Source organism: Salvelinus sp. IW2-2015, unplaced genomic scaffold, assembly GCF_002910315.2.
Source record: "Salvelinus sp. IW2-2015 unplaced genomic scaffold, ASM291031v2 Un_scaffold6122, whole genome shotgun sequence".
In the NCBI taxonomy this organism is placed as follows: Eukaryota; Metazoa; Chordata; class Actinopteri; order Salmoniformes; family Salmonidae; genus Salvelinus; species Salvelinus sp. IW2-2015.
Window position 1 is genome coordinate 11283 of NW_019947386.1, and position 10767 is coordinate 22049.

The 10767-nt window shown below is 42.3% G+C and overlaps 1 long non-coding RNA gene across 1 annotated transcript in view; it reads right to left on the reverse strand.

Annotated features, from left to right (window-relative positions):
- Positions 1-10217, reverse strand: part of LOC139026863 (uncharacterized) — a 12585-nt gene extending 2368 nt beyond the window's left edge. The window contains exons 1-2 of the long non-coding RNA XR_011478809.1: positions 10082-10217; positions 9802-9909 (exon numbers count right to left, since the gene is read on the reverse strand). This is a non-coding gene — a long non-coding RNA (uncharacterized lncRNA). The remainder of the gene's footprint in view (positions 1-9801; positions 9910-10081) is intronic.
- Positions 10218-10767: the final 550 nt, after the last annotated feature.

Genomic DNA, 10767 nt, shown 5'->3' on the forward strand with positions numbered 1-10767 from the left:
GTGCCTCGGCAGTGCGGCGTTGCCGCCAACTAGTCATCACCGATCCATTTTTCCTTTTCCGTTGGTTTTGGTCTTTGGTTCATTCACACCTGGTTTTCATTTGCTTTAATTTCTGTGGTATATTTACCCCCGTTTCCCCGCGTAGGTTTGTGGGTATTTTCATGTTGCTCGTGGAGGTTTTTTCTCAGTTTATTCACATGTGTGTTTAGTATGGTAAGGAGCGTTGTTTCCTCCTTCCGTGAGTAACTATGTGTTTCCATTGTCTTGGGTGTTTATACACCTGTACCGTTTTGGGACTTGCCTATTAAAGACGCTACATGACATCTCTGCTCTCCTGCGCTTGACTCCTTATCTACCCTCAGTACGATTTGCAACACTTATTCTAGCCTATACTAGCCTATACTAGCCTATACTAGCCTACTAGCCGATACTAGCTTTATACTAGCTTATACTAGCCTATATACTAGCCTATACTAGCCTATACTAGCTTATACTAGCCATACTAGCCTTACTGCCTAACTAGCTATACTAGTTTATACTAGCCAATACTAGCTATACTAGCCCATACTAGCGTTATACTAGCCTATACTAGCTTATACTAGCCTATACTAGCCTATACTAGCGTATACTAAGCTTATACTAGCCTACACTAGCCTATACTAGCTATACTAGCCTATACTAGCTTATACTAGGCTAATACTAGCCTACACTAGCCTACACTAGCCTATACTAGCTTATTCAGCAAACATAGCCACACTAGCCTATAGAACCTATACTAGCCTATAGTAGCCTATACTAGCCTATAGTAGCCTAACTTGTAACTCTGTAAGCCAAATGGGCTGCACCAGAATCACCTGTTCTCTCCAGCTACCTGTCTTTGAACGATGTGATGAATTCTTGTCCACTATAATTACAGTACAGTAGTACAGTTCACACTGAAACAGATTAGCCTACTGGGTCTTGTCTCCTGTATTTACCCGAGAGAGCACATAGCTAGTTTCCTCTTTGGGTTTTTGTTTACTGTCGTGCGTAATCTGCAGTAGCCTATATCATAAACTGTATGTATTGGATAAGGGCACAATCATTTGGCCTTGCCAGAGAGAACCCCTACGCACTAACGCCTACACCACACACGCACTTAGGAAACACCACACACACACACACACACACACACACACACACACACACACACACCACACACACACACACATATGTGTGATGGTAAGCCAGGTTGATTCCAGTAGGAGGTCGTATTTAGGGTTCGTGATCTAACCACATCTCAGAGGAAGGATGAACAGATATTCTCTAGTAGATCCCAATGAGACATATTGTCAATGATCAATTTAACCAACAACATTTATTTCAAAGTGTTTTTAAACCCCTCTTTTGCGGGGGGGAATCACATACATCTCTCGTCAGGTATAGATCACAGTAGATCTCTCTGTCAGGTTATAGATACCAGTAATCTCTCTGTCAGGTTATAGATCACAGTAGATCTCTCTGTCAGTTTATAGATCACAGTAGAGGTCTCTGTAGTTTTCAGATAGATCACAGTCACAGTAGATCTCTCTGTCAGGTTATAGATCACAGTAGAGGTCTCTGTCAGGTTATAGGATCACAGTCACAGTAGATCTCTCTGTCAGGTTAATAAGATCACATAGAGGTCTCTGTCAGGTTATAGATCACAGCACAGTAGAATCTCTCTGTCAGGTTATAGATCACAGTAAGTCTGTCAGGTTATAGATCACAGTCACAGTAGATCTCTCTGCAGTTATAGATCACAGTAGAGGTCTCTGTCAGGTTATAGATCACAGTCACAGTAGATATCTCTGTCAGTTATAGATCACAGTAGAATCTCTGGTCAGGTTTAGATCACAGTAGAGGTCTCTGTCAGTTATAGATCACAGTAGATCTCTCTGTCAGGTTATAGAGCACAGTACATAACACAACACACACCAGTATCTTGTGACTTACAGTACATAATGCTAGCCTGGTCACCCTACTTCTGGCAGTGCTGTACAGACCACTCATCTTTGCATGACAATCACCGAACAAAGTTATACTGTACAGTACAGCTAGATGTGGGACCAGGCGCAACGTCACCCATTTATAAATGATATTGGGGCCCGAGCCCCTGAACTGTCTAATATTCTCTCTTCCTTCCCTCCCCTCCACCTTCTTTTTCATTCATCTCTCTGTTTCTCCCTCCACCTCTTCATCTTCCTGAGTTGTTTACTAGCTGCTGTAACAGCTTCATATCTTCCTCCTCTTCTCTCTGCTGCTGCAGTAGCGCCATACGTTGTCTGATCTGGGTACTGCTTGCAAGTCCACAGACTGCAATTTTCTATTTTCGTAAAACACCAACAGCAGTAGAAATAATCTCATATGCACACGTACATTCACACACACACACACACACACACACACACACCACACACACACACACACACACACAACACACACATCACACACACACACACACACACACACACACACACACATAATGTGTGGATGGTAAGCCAGTTGATTCCAGGAGGAGGTTTTGTGATTTATTTGGTTACAGTCAACTGATCTCAGATGAAGGATGAACAGATTATTCTCTACTAGATCCCAATGAGACATTTCAATGTCTATTAAACCAAACATGTATTTTCAACATATCTAACCAAAATATGTATTTTCAACATTATCTAAACCCAAAATATGTATTTTCAACATTATCTAAACCCAAAATATGTATTTTCAACATTATCTAAACCAAAATATGTATTTTCAACATTTATCTAAACCAAAATATGTATTTTCAACATTATCTAAACACAAAAAATGTATTTTTCAACTTTATCTAAACCCAAAATATGGTATTTTCAACATTATCTAAACACAAAATAGATGATTTCAAGGTGTTTTTTAATCCCTCTTTTTGTGGGGGGGGGGGGGGGCTCCTAGGAATCACAGTAGACTCTCTGTCAGGATATTCTCTATTAATCACAGAGATCTCTCTGTCAGGATATTCTCTATTACATCACAGTAGATCTCTCTGTCAGGATATCTCTATTACATCACAGTAGATCTCTCTGTCAGGATATTCTCTATTACATCACAGTAGATCTCTCTGTCAGGATATTCTCTATTACATCACAGAGAGATCTCTCTGTCAGGATATTCTCTATACATCACAGTAGATCTCTCTGTCAAGGATATTCCTCTATTACATCACAGTAGATCTCTCTGTCAGGATATTCTCTATTACATCACTAGAATCTCTCTGTCAGGATATCTCTGATTCTCAACATAGATCTCTTTCAGGATTTCTCTATTAGATCACAGTAGATCTCTCTGTCAGGATATTCTATATTAGATGCACAGTAGACCTCTCTGTCAGGACATTCTATATTACATCACAGTAGATCTCTCTGTCAGGATATTCTCTCATTACATCACAAGTAGATCTCTCTGTCAGGATATTCTATATTAGATCACAGTAGACCTCTCTGTCAGGACATTCTATATACATCACAGTAGATCTCTCTGTCAGGATATTCTCTATGACACACAGTAGATCTCTCTGTCAGGATATTCTCTATTACATCACAGTAGACTCTCTCAGGATATCTTATTACATCACAGTAGATCTCTCTGTCAGGATATTCTCTATTACATCACAGTAGATCCTCTGTCAGGAGATTCTCTATAGATCACAGTAGATCTCTCTGTCAGGATATTCTCTATAATCACAGTAGATCTCTCGTTCAGGAATTCTCTATTACATCACATAGATTCTCTCTGTCAGGATATCTCATTACATCACAGTAGATCTCTCTGTCAGGATATTCTAATTAATCACAGTAGATCTCTCTTGTCAGGATATTCTATATTAGATCACAGTAGATCTCTCTGTCAGGATATTCTATATTAGATCCACGTAGATCTCTCTGTCAGGGATATTCTTTATTACATCACAGTAGATCTCTCGTCAGGATATTCTCTATTACATCACAGTAGATATCTCTGTCAGGATATTCTCTATTACATCACAGTAGATGTCTCTGTCAGGATATTCTATATTAGATCACAGTAGGTCTCTCTGTCAGATATTCTATATTAGATCACAGTAGACCTCTCTTCAGGATATTCTCATACATCACAGTAATCTCTCTGTCAGGATATTCTATATTACACACAATAGATCTCTCTGTCAGGATATTCCTCATTACATCACATAGATCTCTCTGTCAGGATATTCTATATAACATCACAGTGAGATCTCGCTGTCAGGATATTCTATATTAGATCACAGTAGATCTCTCTGTCAGGATATTTTATAATTAGATCAAATCAAACTATATTTTCACAATGTCCGAATGCAAACAAGTGTTTTTAACGTGAAATGCTTACTTACAAGCCCTTAACCAACAGCTGCAGTTCAAGAAGAGTTAATAAAATATTTACTAAGTAGGCTCAAATAAAAAGTAACACAATAACAATAATAATAACGAGGCTAAAACAGGGTGTTACGTACAGAGTCAGTGAGGAGGCATATCCAGGTGCACCTGTACCGAGTCAATGTGGAGGCTATATACAGGGTGTGACGGCACAGAGTCAGTGTGGAGGCTAAATACAGGGTGTTAGCGTACAGAGTCAGTGTGCAGGGGTATTTGTATTTATTACTGGATCCCCAACTTCAGTTCCTGCCAAGCTCCTGCCAGGCAGCTACTCTTCCTGGGGTTTATTATGGATTCCCCATTAGTTCCTGCCAAGGCAGCAGCTACTCTTCCTGGGGCTTTATATGGATCCCCATTAGTTCCTGCAAGGCAGCAGCTACTCTTCCGTGGGTGTATTATGATCCCCATTAAGTTCCTGCCAAGGCGCAGCTACTCTTCCTGGGGTTTATTATGGATCCCCATTAGTCTGTATACCAGGCAGCCAGCTACTCTTCCTGGGGTTATTATGGATCCCCATTAGTTCCTGCCAAGCAGCAGCTACTCTTCGGGGTTTATATGGATCCCCATTAGTTGTACCAAGGCAGCAGCTACTACTTCCTGGGGTTTATATGGATCCCCATTAGTTCCTGCCAAGGCAGCAGCTTACTCTTCCTGGGGTTTATTATGATCCCCATTTAGTTCCTGCCAAGGCAGCAGCTACTCTTCCTGGGTTTATTATGGATTCCCGCATTAGTTCCTGCCAAAGGCAGCAGCTACTCTTCCTGGGGTTTATTATGGATCCCATTAGTTTCCTGCCAAGGCAGCAGCTACTCTTCGTGGGGTTATTATGGATCCCATTAGTTTCCTGCCAAGGCAGCAGCTTACTCTTCCTGGGTTTATTTGCTCCATTTAGTTGTTCCAATGCAGCAGCTACTCTTCCTGGGGTTATTATGGATCCCCATTAGTTCCTGCCAAGGCAGCAGCTACTCTCCTGGGGGTTTATTATGGATCCCCATAGTTCCCTGCCAAGGCAAGCAAGCAGCTACTCTTCCTGGGGTTTATTATGGATCCTCATTAGTTCCTGCCAAGGCAGCAGCTACTCTTCCTGGGGTTTATTATGGATCTCCATTAGTTCCTGCCAAGGCAGCAGCTACTCTTCCTGGGGTTTATTATGGATCCCCATTAGTTCCTGCCAAGGCAGCAGCTACTCTTCCTGGGGTCCAGCAAAATGAAGGCAGTTTATACCATTTGAAAACATTATAATACATTCACAGATTTCACAACACACTGTGTGCCCTCAGGCCCCTACTCCACCACTACCACAGCACTAAATCCATGTGTGTGTGTGTGTGTGTGTATGCATGTGTCTGTGCCAATGTTTGTGTTGCTTCACGGTCCCCGCTGTTCCATAAGGTGTATTTGATCTGTTTTTAAAATCTGATTCTCCTGCTGCATCAGTTACCTGATGTGGAATAGAGTTCCATATAGTCATGGCTCTATGTAGTACTGTGCGCCTCCCATAGTCTGTTCTGGACTTGGGGACTGTGAAGAGACCTCTGGTGGCATGTCTTGTGGGGTATGCATGGGTGTCTGAGCTGTGTGCTAGTAGTTTAGACAGACAGCTCGGTGTATTCAACATGTCAATACCTCTCATAAATAAAAGTAGTGATGAAGTCAATCTCTCCTCCACTTTCAGCCAGGAGAGATTTACATTAATATTAGCTCTCCGTGTACATCCAAGGGCCAGCCGTGCTGCCCTGTTCTGAGCCAATTGCAATCTTCCTAAGTCCTTTTTTGTGGCACCTGACCACACGACTGAACAGTAGTCCAGGTGTGACAAAACTAGAGCCTGTACGACGTGCCTTGTTGGTAGTGCTGTTAAGAAGGCAGAGCAGCGCTTTATTATGGACAGACTTCTCCCCATCTTAACTACTACTGCATCAATATGTTTTGACCATGACAGTTTACAATCCAGGGTTACTCCAAGCAGTTTAGTCATCTCAACTTACTCAATTTCCACAAGATTTATTACAAGATTTAMTTGAGGTTTAGGGTTTAGTGAGTGTTTTGTTCCAAATACAATGCTTTTAGTTTTAGAAATATTTAGGGCTAATTTATTCCTTTCCACCCACTCTGAAACTAACTGCAGCTCTTTGTTAAATGTTGGGGTCATTTCAGTTACTGTAGTAGCTGACGTGTATAGTGTTGAGTCATCCGCATACATAGAAACTCTGGCTTTACTCAAAGTCAGTAGAATGTCATTAGTAACAATTCAAAAAAGCAAGGGGCCTTAACAGCTGCCCTGGGGAATTCCGGATTCTAACTGGACATGCCACTGACTTTGAGTAAAGCCAGAGATTGTTACCCCAGGAAATCTTAAGTCTTATTACATAGAGCCGGGAAGAACTATTGGAATAAAAGAGCAATGTCAACTTACCAACATTATGACCAGGAATACGACTTTCACGAAGCAGATCCTCTCTTCGGACCACCACCCAGGACAATGGATCTAATCCCAGCAGCTGACCGAAAACAACGGTGATGTAGAGGGGGTAGACGGAGCTGTCTTCTGGTCAGGCTTCGAAAACAGACACATCACTCTCCGCTCCCATGTATACTACTCGCCAATGTCCAGTCTCTTGACAACAAGGTAGACGAAATTCGAGCGAGGGTTGCCTTCCAGAGAGACATCTGAGATTGTAACATTCCCTGTTTCACGGAAACATGGCTCTCTCGGGATATGCTGTCAAAATCAGTTCAGCCACCGGGCTTCTCCAAGCATCACGCCGACAGAGATAAACACCTCTCTGGGAAGAGGAAGGGTGGGGGTGTATGCTTTATGATTAACACCTCTTGTTGTAATCATAACAACATACAGGAACTCAAGTCCTTCTGCTCACCCGATCTAGAATTCCTTAAAATCAAATGCCGGCCATTCTACCTACCAAGATAATTCTCGTCAGTTATAGTTACAGCTGTGTACARCCCCCCCCTCAAGCGAACAAAGGCGTTTCATGGTTTACCTTGTACTCAGACTGTAAAGGTGTTTCATGTTCACACTGTAAAGGTGTTTCATGGTTTACCTTGTATTCAGCTGTAAAGGTGTTTCATGAATATTCAGACTGTAAAGGTGTTTCATGTAATTCAGACTGTAAAGGGTTTCATGTATCAGACTGTAAAGGTTTTCATGGTTTACCTTGTATTCAGGCTGTAAAGGTGTTTCATGTATCAGACGGAAAGGTGTCTTCATGTATTCAGACTGTAAAGGTGTTTCATGTATTCAGGCTGTAAAGGTGTTTCATGTATTCAGACTGTAAAGGTGTTTCATGTATTCAGACTGTACAGGTGTTTCATGTATTCAGGCTGTAAAGGTGTTTCAGACAAGATACTCTGGCTGTGTCTCAAATGGCGCATTATTCCCTTACTGAACCTTTATCGAGAGGTCACAGGTCGACCTGATTGACAGGGAAGTCCCGCTACAGAGGAATAGGGGCTCTGTTAGAATGGGTATTTATTGGTTTTAATGTGAAGGAAGGCTTGAAGCAGGTAAACAGCAACGTGTAGTAAAACAGTACATACTGGTCGTGTGTATCGAATTTTGTATTTAAATGAAAAACTTTATTGTTGGTACAGTTCAAATGGATCCTAAAGCTTACAGCCTTGTCGGTCAACTACAGAGTTATTTAATCAGCTGGTTGAGATTATATAACGTATTAAAMATATTGAACACGTGGAGACATTCCCAATTCTATACATCATATAGAAACGCTGTACTTGCACACATCTGGGCTGTATTCATCAGTCACAACAGCAACATGTTCTGTAACGGAAACAGCTTCAGGTGTTTGTCAGTGTTTTTGTTGTTTGATGCCTTAGATGAAATGTATTCAGACAAAATCTCCAAATTCTATATACATTAGATTAAACGTATTCAGGCATTCCCGAAGTCTACCTCCAAGCATCGACAACAGATGGAATGGAATATACGGCTCCGACAGACCAACATGCAGTGTTTCCTAATATTCAGATGAAGGCATAGTGAGTTCAGATTTGGGCTATTTCATCATAGGTAGACCTGATTCCAATACGTTACGCCCATGGACTGATATCGCAGGTAGATCTGATACCAATACGTTACGCCCATGGACTGAGATATCGCATCCCTGTATCTGTCCCAATTATGGCGTCTGAGAGCCTCAGTGGCGCTGCCCATGCTATCTCCATTTTGAAGTAGTCCATTTTCTTCTTCTATTTCTATGTTGGTAAACAAACTAAAAGGGTGCACACTGCCCCCTGGAGGGTGTTGTCTGAACAGGTTTAAAGACAAGGTTGGTGATTTACTGCCCCCTGGAGGGTGTTGTCTGAACAGGTATAAAGACAAGGTTGGTGATTTACTGCCCCCTGTGGAGGGTGTTGTCTGAACAGGGTATAAAGACAAGGTTTGGTGACTTACTGCCCCGTGGAGGGTGTTGTCTGAACAGGTATAAAGACAAGGTTGTGGTGACTTACTGCCCCCTAGAGGTGTTGTCTGAACAGTATAAAGACAAGTTGGTGATTACTGCCCCCTGGAGGGTGTTGTCTGAACAGGTATAAAGACAAGGTTGGTGACTTATCTGCCCCCTAGAGGTGTTGTCTGAACAGGTATAAAGACAATGTTGGGTATTTACTGCCCCCTGGAAGTTGTTTGTCTAAACAGGTATAAAGGACAAGTTGGTGATTTACTGCCCCGCTAAGGGTGTTGTCTGAACAGGTATAAAGACAATGTTGGTGATTTACGCCCCCTGGAGTTGTTGTCTGAACAGGTATAAGACAGGTTGGTGACTTACTGCCCCCTGGAGTTATGGAATGTTTACTCACCAGTATAATTAATTGGCTGATCCTCGTTGATGACAGCCGGATGGAAGTCATGTGATCTTCATTAACCCATAGGAAGTCCCACCCAGTTGACTACTTCAAAACTGGTGTTCGCCCCCCCCCCCCCCCCCCCCCCCCTCAATGGCCCTTGCCATGCTAAAACATCTCTACGGTTACCCTTTGGCGAGTCAGAGACCTGTGCTGTTAGTGTAAAGGAATGCAGCTACGTGTGTGTTAGTCATGTTTTTTACCACACTGTTGTTCTCAGTTGAGGTTAGGATGATTTTCAAAATGAACAGCAAGGTCTTGAGCATTAACCTTTTGTATCCTGGACCTATTGGTGGCACGGTGAAGTTGCCCCTGTAATATTGCTGATTTTGCGGGTCGATTTTCATTTAGTTTATCACTAATGGTTAAGATTTAGGATTGAGGAATCTGAAATTTAGATGTACCAGGGGAGAAACTGGATGCCTAGATCTGTAACCTAGGGAAACTGATCCTAAGATCTTACCCGGCGGGAAACTGATCCTAGATCTGTACCCAGAGGAAACTGATCCTAGATCTGTACCTAGGGGAAATGATCCTAATCGACCCAGGGGAAACTGATCCTAGATCTGTACCCAGAGGAAAACTGATCCTAGATCTGTACCAGGGGAAACTGATACTATATCTGTACCCAGGAAACTGATCCTAGATATGTACCAGGGGAAAACTGATCCTAGATCTGTAGCTAGGGAAACTGATCCTAGATCTGCTGTGACCCAGGGGAAACTATGCTAGAATCTTGTATCCTAGGGTGAAACTGATCCTAGATCTGTACCCGGGGAAACTGATCCTAGATCTGTACCCGGGGGAAACTGATCCTAGATCTGTTACCCGGGGAAACTGATCCTAGATCTGCACCTAGGGGAAACTGACCCTAGATCTGTACCCAGGAAACTGATCCTAATCTTACCCAGGGGAAACTGATCCTAGATCTGTACCAGGGAAACTGATCCTAGATCTGTACCTAGGGGAAACTTGATCCTAGATCTGTAGCTAGGGGAAACTGATCCTAGATCTGTACCTAGGAAACGTCACCTTGGCGCTCCTCACTACCAACCATTTTAACTGCCATGTTTGAAACCCATTGCAAAACAAACAACCATCTGATACTGAGTTGAACAAGAGTCTGACAAATACAACCATTATAATCTTCAGCCTACACATTCTATACCTTAACATTACATGCAAACTGTCCAGAAAGAGATTTAAACATGACATGAAACAGAGGTGGAATGCAGACAGATTTTCATTGAAAAACACAACCTATTCCCCATCTTTCTGAGGGGTAAGCAGAAGACACCTTTCGTTGACTCAAAAATAAAATGAACTAATATATTATAAGTATTTCCCGGGGCGGCAGCGTAGCTAGTGTGTAGAGCAGGTAGCTAGGTTAAGAGTAGCCTAGTGGTTAGAGTGGAGGGGCGGTAGGTAGCCTAGTGGTTAG